The sequence below is a fragment of the Lingula anatina genome, chromosome 1 (genome assembly GCF_051362555.1).
Source record: "Lingula anatina isolate TDL-2025a chromosome 1, LinAna3.0, whole genome shotgun sequence".
Taxonomy (NCBI): Eukaryota; Metazoa; Brachiopoda; class Lingulata; order Lingulida; family Lingulidae; genus Lingula; species Lingula anatina.
Window position 1 is genome coordinate 34,430,885 of NC_141767.1, and position 7,715 is coordinate 34,438,599.

A 7,715-nucleotide genomic window follows, 5' to 3' on the forward strand; every position below is an offset into this window, starting at 1 on the left:
AATGATGTTCTTAAATTGGCGTAAAAACAGTGTTCGTGGGTGTTCCATTTTTACCCCAAAATCGCAATTATGACGTCACCCGTAAGATGACATATGTGTAAGTGTTGATTTTAGTCACTGAACACTGAATATTTATCTGTTATCAAAAAAAAAAAAAAATGTATGTAAGGCAGTATATGCAATTTTGCTGCAATATAGCTGCAAACTTTTCATTTTGTTAAGGGCTGGTGTGATTTACTGATTTTGATCAAAACTTGCTTTACCCTGTATCTTGCCTGCCTTGGTTGTTTTATTCAGGTCTATGAAGATATCAGTATATGGTATACATTTTTATTTGCAGAAACCGTTTTAAATTGACGCATACTACATAATGATTCTTAACTTACTGGGTTCAATCGCATCCATTCTCTTCGTCTGTTGTTACGTACTGTATGTACCAGCAATACAGAAACAACATACTGATCATGTTTGCTATATGTGAGGAAAATTATCGCTGTTTAATCCTGCAAAATATCAATAGTTTTATTTATTTTTAATTTTTTTTAAATTCATTTTTTCAATCAAGTCTTTTTTCTTTGAAAATGACAGCGTGTTTAAGATCGTTTACTCCTGCACTAATGGCTCAAGCCATGGTCTGTCGAGCTAAATCTTATCCCGGGGATGTACTACGATCAGTCGCGGGTCAATATTCATCCATCAAATAAAAATGTTCTCATGCGTCTCCAGTCAATATCGGTATTTAAATATTTTTGCTAGAGTCTTTAAGCTAGATGGAATATTGAGGGTGACCATCCGTATAATGATGATATGTGCGGTGTTAAAATTTCTCCGGCCATCAGCGCATAAAATGCCAAAACTTTCTCTGTTGTTTGTTCTTAGCGTAGTGTTGATAAAATTAGAACATTTAACGTCCAGCTGCTATCAGTACACAGTCAAAAACCACAATTCCTTGTTGATGAGGTTGACTTCGTTGCAACTTTGTCCGAAATAAACTCACTAAAGTTGTGAAAATTGCATCCTGTCTTCTCTAACACAATTCCCTCCCTCACCTCCCCCCCCCCCCCCACGTTCATTCATTCGTCCTATGGATGCTGATCTCTCTGCCTGATCAAATATCTTTACTGAGAACATGAGAACATGCGTTTTTTTGTTGTCATTATGACTTTATCAAACCATTATCCTCTTCTCGAGATAGTGACTTATTGTGCCTTCTCATACTACAGACTAAAGTTCAAACCGAAGCATCCGCACGGAAAATAGGTGACCTATATCATTATGTAAATCAGGTGAGCGTTTTGGTGAGAGGTGTTCAGGTAGGACTTGGGTCAGCAGAAGATGGAGAAGAAGGATGTCCCATGCCATATATTACTTCTATTTCCACATGTCTGCTGAAAAGATGGCACAGAAACCGGCAGCAGTATCTCGTAAGTTCCGTGCAGATGATACAAGATGTATTTTAGCTTTTCTTATTTTTGCATTGACGATATTTTCCAATAATTCTGCATGTTGCATTGTTGGCATAGGGACATTTTACTGACGTGCACGATACTTCTCTAGATCTTACATTGTAGATTTTCCCTCAGCGCCTTTGGGTACCCTTTTCTTTCTCATACCACAAGCTTTGCACATTGTTAAAACAGGGCGTGTAGGTTCAATAAGAATATATATTGGTAGGCTATAATTTTAAAGTTTAATTGCGATTTGTTAATTAAAACGCTAAGTATACCGACACGAATTGCTGTAATGAATAAATGCTGCTTTCTCAGATCTTGAGACATTGTTTCATAAGTGTGATTTTATTCCTTAATTCCAGCGACTCTAAGTGCTGTTTACAAAGATGCCAGAAGAGTCCTACTGAAAGACACTCCCATGCCAAGACTGCATCCGATGCCGACGTTTGTCTGTTCGTTAATTTGCAGGGACGACATTTAGTATGTTTAACTTTGGTTGTAACATTCTACTCCACGTATATCAAATTAAAAATCGTATAAAAATAGCTTTTTAATATGAAAATTCTCATAAAAATTAAATCCGTATTAAGCGTCCGCCCTGTATGTTTCTGGTTTGCTTCTTTTGGTTATTGTATGTCTTTATGTCGTACAGTGTTCTATGTGATCATGGTGTTGTAAGGGCAGTTTGTGTACCTTTAGGTCGGGGTTGATACCCGTCCCTTTTCGAACCTGAAACGTTAGATTTGAAGTTCCCATTTAACAGAAATAATGTCTGTATAAAATAATAAAGCGGTTGTTTTAAAATGATCATATATTAATTTCCAAGAGGAGAAATGTTTTCTATTTGTTACTGAAAATATGTATGTGGGCAAATCTGCAACTTGACACCTCGCATTGAACTTGAAAATGTACTCTTATTCATTTAAAATGATGTAGACTTCTGGGAAGGAAAGACATTACAGCCCCTTTACGTAAAATACATATAGGAAACTTTTAATTACATTTATCGAGTGTTCCACCAAAAAAGAGGAAGAGATGAAAGTCAACAAAAGACACTTTTAATAAAACGTATAACATTATGTAACTGGCAAAATGTTACTGCAGAATTGTCCACATGTACTATAACGATCTTTTAACAGTTATGAATATGGCACTATGGTTGTGAATAAACTCTGGTTCTCGGTGTTTTCAGTGCTGGGCGGGGATCAAAGATCTGTTTTCTAAAACAAAGTTAAACAATGGGGTGGGGTAAAGATTGCCACCTGAAATACAAATTTATTGAATATTGCAGTAGTAGAATGGTAGTAGTAGAATTGCAGTAGTAGAATCTTTGTTGCGTATATGATAAGAAAACTTTTCCTATAGTTGGCTAAAATTTTCCCGGGATTTGGGATCAATTATATGCCTTTTGGGACTTTTTCGGTAGCAAGGGGTGATCGAGAAAGACAGGTTTGGTTATATATCAGTCCTGCATGCCCATGTTGTGTTATTTGTGCTAATTGTCATCAGTGAACACCGAAAACCATAGTTAATTTTAAGCGAATGGGAAAAGTCATGTCAAGTACACTGATTATCGTGTAACTTTTTCATTTTTGTTTGTATATTATTCTGAATTTGGCCAAGATTTGGATAATCTTATTGTTATATTCAGATTATTCGCATTTTTAAAATTGCTACAACCTCTGAATTTTGACGGAAATGTTATGATAGAATTCGATTTAGCCAAGGCACTTATGTCAAGTTTGGCAAAAGGTTACCAAGTACATTTTGTTTAAAAAATTAATTTTGTCTATTATCAGTTCTTTCTTTCAAATGTTACGACCTTGAACTTATTTTGTTTCATAAATTAAAGGATCGTCTTTAATGACAATATTTAAAATGCATAAAATTTTCGACTTGTTTTATTTACAGATATTTACTGTCTCTTTTCTGTTTAATTTTAATTTATACTAATTTAGAACACAAAATATTACATTATTTTTGTCAAAATTTTAATTCTGTAAATAATTTACTTTGACAATAATAAACGCATAAATGCTTTACTTCGTTCAAAACTTGCAAAAGTTATTCTTTTTTCCCCTAGTTCAACTCGAACCCTTCGTCTCCTGCTTACTGTCCTGCCGTCTTACCTACTGAGCCACTGACTCAACTTAACTTCCATTGATCGTAGGACCCTCTTATCGCAGTTTAAATTACTCATTTGGTATTTTTTTGTAAAAGGTAATTTGCTGGGACCTAGAAGCGCCAGGTTTCGAACCCAAGTCTTGCTGGGACCGAGTCGCGCGTGCTATCCACTCTCCTAAGTGTTCCCACCCACCCACCCCTGGTAGACTTTCCTTTTATAGTAAGCAAGGGGAATTCTTAAAAGCACTTCTGGAAAAGATTTTAATACATTCAGGTACCCGAAACGCGCCCCCACCCTTAGAGTTCCGCCGAGCCAATGAAAACCCTAAGTCATTTTGCATACAATTGTAAAGTATTTTATTTGGACCAAAATAAACTGCCATTGATGTATTCTCAATTTTTTCAAACATCTACTTGTTTAAGATTTTTTAAAAATATTTTAACACAATAAGTATTGAACATTCAGATATGTAAAACAAAAATATTGATATCTGCATTAATTTAAGACTCGCACAAGTTTGATTCAATAAATAAACTATCTAATGAACTACTTGACTTAATGTTTGTTCTTATTATAAAATTAAACAAATTATTTGAGATAAAAAGTGACAATCAGGTGTTCTAATATCGTGTTTCAGAAAACGACAAAGCTGTCTCACCTTACACTACCGCAGGAAAGAAATCGAATGAAACTCACTCTGATATCATATAATTTTAAAAGTCACAGGATATGGCATTTTCTACACTAAATACTACATAAAATTCCGACATTTATTGCTTGAAAGGAAAAAACAATTTTTACTATGTTTTGCAAAAAAATTGTCACAAGCCGTTTGTGAAATAAATTTCAACATTTAACAGCAACTGATACGTTCAAATACATTACAAAAGATACGTTTCAATGGGAAATGTGAAAAAACAATCCCCTAAAGACACTGATTATTTTAAAAAAGCATTTTAGCAATGCATTGCAACATGCGTGATCATATGACCTAGGCAAAATGGAGGGACAAATCATGATATTACTTACACCACCTTGCATTTATTTTTAAGTCCAAAAATTTGTAACAGATGGTTTGCAACTTTCTGAACATAAATAATGTTCTCGTGCGAGAACATAAACATTATTTCTGCATCTTCCGTGAATATACTGAAAATACTGCCGAGATAGAATTGTTAAAAAGCAGCAGAGTTTTGAAAATGGAAAACTTTGGATCACATGACTGTTCCCTTCATCCTTATGCAAAAGTGAGATCTATTTAACAAACTCATGCCATAAATGCGAGTCATAATTGACAAATAATTACCCAAAAAATCCACATACTATTCACCGTAATTTTAAAAAATCAGTAATATCAAGATTACAATCCAGATGAACAAATTAAGATAACAAAATCGTTTAAAATCCATGTTCCTTTTATGCACAGTTTCACAGGTAGACTTGGATTAGCCAAATCAGTTCGCAACTACATGTAATTTTCGCAAATTGAGTCTAAAATGTGTGAACTTTATTTACTTCATTACTCAAACAAAATGATTTATTGTAGTCTGTAAAAATGGAACTTTTCACTCAACAAGACAGCAAGTTTTCAAGCTTCAAAAGATTATACAGATACGAGTTTTAAGGAACAAGATTTGAGCTACCCTTACTATGGAGATAAAGACTTAAAAATTTCACACGTGGTCATTGAATTATAGTAATTTGGAACCAAAAACGGGGTTTTCAGATCATAGTTTTTGAAAGTTTTTGGACAAGGTAAACCTAAAGGTAAAATTGCAGAAATTTCCAGATTTCTTTTGGTTTATCAAAGAAGATAAAAATTTGAAATTTTCTAGTCTTTTGATAGAATTTTGTCAACTTAGCATTACACAATTTTAAAAAAAATGGACCAAGTAGACCACGTATTATTTGTAAGATCAATAACTTAAAACAGCTTCAGAATAATTTATTTCTCTTTTGAGCATTTTACAGGACATGAAAAATTATAAGTAACATAAATCACCAAATGTGCAAAATTACAAGAATAGAGTTTGCAAGGTAGCTTTTTTTTTTCGTCTTTTGATGAAAAGGTCAAATTGAGCTTCATTTGCGACTTCTAGAAAAACAAGTTTTCCGTATTTTTGAGCATTATATTTGCATTAATATAAACGTCATGTCACAACTTGCTGCCTTGCTGAAGAATACCGCAAATAGTTTTACAAACGTCTCGGAGGCAGACTCAGACTTATAATAATAGGAAAACATGTTTAAAGGCATAAGGGACGGTTTTATTCTTTGGTGAAATTATATAAAACAAGTTTTGTTACTAATGACTATGCAGTGTTAAATATGCTGCGTTTTTATTATTTTTTACAAAATTTTAAAACAAAATTTAGAGGTAAAAAATCATGGTAAGTTGTTTTGGAAGACAATAATGAGAAATACCAAAATTACCCTCTAGCAATGCGCCCCCTATGCCTTGAAAATGACTGCTTTCATTATGAGTCACGCAGAAAGAAGTGTAACTATGAACTAGGTCACATACTTCAATGGATCAAAATATTACATATTATGGCATTACTTGTGAAATCATACCAAAATTACAAACGGGAGTACATCACTAAACCTTTATCCTGTACTTTAATTTGAAATGATGACTATTTTGCTGTACTATAATTATGAGATATAATTACTCACTAAGTTTCAACATCCAAAATTTTCAAAGAGCCATTCCACATAATTTCCCCATCTTGACTATTTCGCATGTAAAACTTTACTGCCATTAGTAATTCTACCGATGTAGTTAAAATTTTGTGTAGTTAACACGAGGCACAAGTGCAATTTTCACTGTCACGAGGTAGGCGACGAAATAAAGGAGGCATGGAGGACATACAATATCAAGTAGGGAAAATATTGGTGGATGACAAAACACAGTGTTCAACATGCAGGCATCAAACCCATTTTTAAAATGCATCAAGTTTCCGACAAATACCTAAAACCATCGTCGAGAACGTTCCGTTGAATCCATTAAAACTGAAATATCCATAAACTTAGTATCCCGACCGCCTGGCATCCACACCCTGGTCACTCAAAACTGAAGGAGAAGTGACATCTCTTCTAGGAGTTCAGATTGCAAATGATCCATCGGGGTAGGAGGCAGGAAGAAGTAGGTGACCGCTGTATCTCTTCATTAATTACCATAATTAAACAGATAAAATTTGATTAACAATGTACTAAAATATTAATGCTTAGGAAGATTTTGTTTCCCGCATATTTCAAAATACAGTAGATTAAATTGATTAATTTAAGCTTTAGAACCTTACACACCCCAAAGTAAAATGACATTATGTAGGTCACTGGCCATATCCTTATATGGTCAACTGCATGCTGCAATCTGAGCAGTTTTTGCCAAGGTTGACAAACCAAACCGTCCTATAGCGCCATCTGGAAGGAAACAGAAATGATCTTCTCTGCTGCAATCGGTACCTTAGCAGATTGTTTTACTCTGTGTGTGTGTGTGTGTGTGTGTGTGCGTGTGCGTTATCTTCAACGCCACAGAAATGGCAATAGTAATGCAATTCGAACTGGCATATATCTACATATAAAATAAAAGTTATTTATGAAAATAACACCACCAGAACATGTTATCTACAAACTGTACGGACATCATATCTGCTTGTGGTCACCTGTCATTTAGTTAGTGCTAAAAGATCTGCGGGTGGTTTTAGTTAACGCCTAATCCGTTTATAAGGCCTGATGGTGGAGAAAACCGCCATAAGGTTGGTCAGTGATTCGTTTACTGATGAAATAAAGAGCCGAGGTAAATGATTACATGTACAAAAGATTCAACGTTAAGCAGCACTTCTTTTCAATTTTCTAAATACAAAGCCTTTATTAGAGCAAAATCTGTACACTAGCTGCACACATGATCGTTTTGAGAAAAGAATCACGTTCTTTTAAAAAATGTGCCCCAATTGGCCTCCATGCATACGTCACGTAAAAATTAACGAACACTCGAACACATTCCTACTTGGCGATTTGCCTGCTTTTTGCTGTTATTGCAGCCTTCAGTTTACCAATTGTTTCAGGATTGTTTTGTTTCCTTGTGATATTCTCACAGATTAAAATCTGGGGGAAATCACAACAGGCTAGGAAGCTTT

General features: G+C 34.4%; 1 long non-coding RNA gene across 1 annotated transcript; it reads left to right on the plus strand.

Moving 5' to 3' along the window:
- Positions 1-1,108: 1,108 nt before the first annotated feature.
- On the plus strand, positions 1,109-3,339 carry LOC147764295 (uncharacterized). Its single transcript, XR_015332073.1, has 2 exons — positions 1,109-1,424; positions 1,814-3,339. It is a non-coding gene; the product is annotated as an uncharacterized LOC147764295 (long non-coding RNA).
- Positions 3,340-7,715: the final 4,376 nt, after the last annotated feature.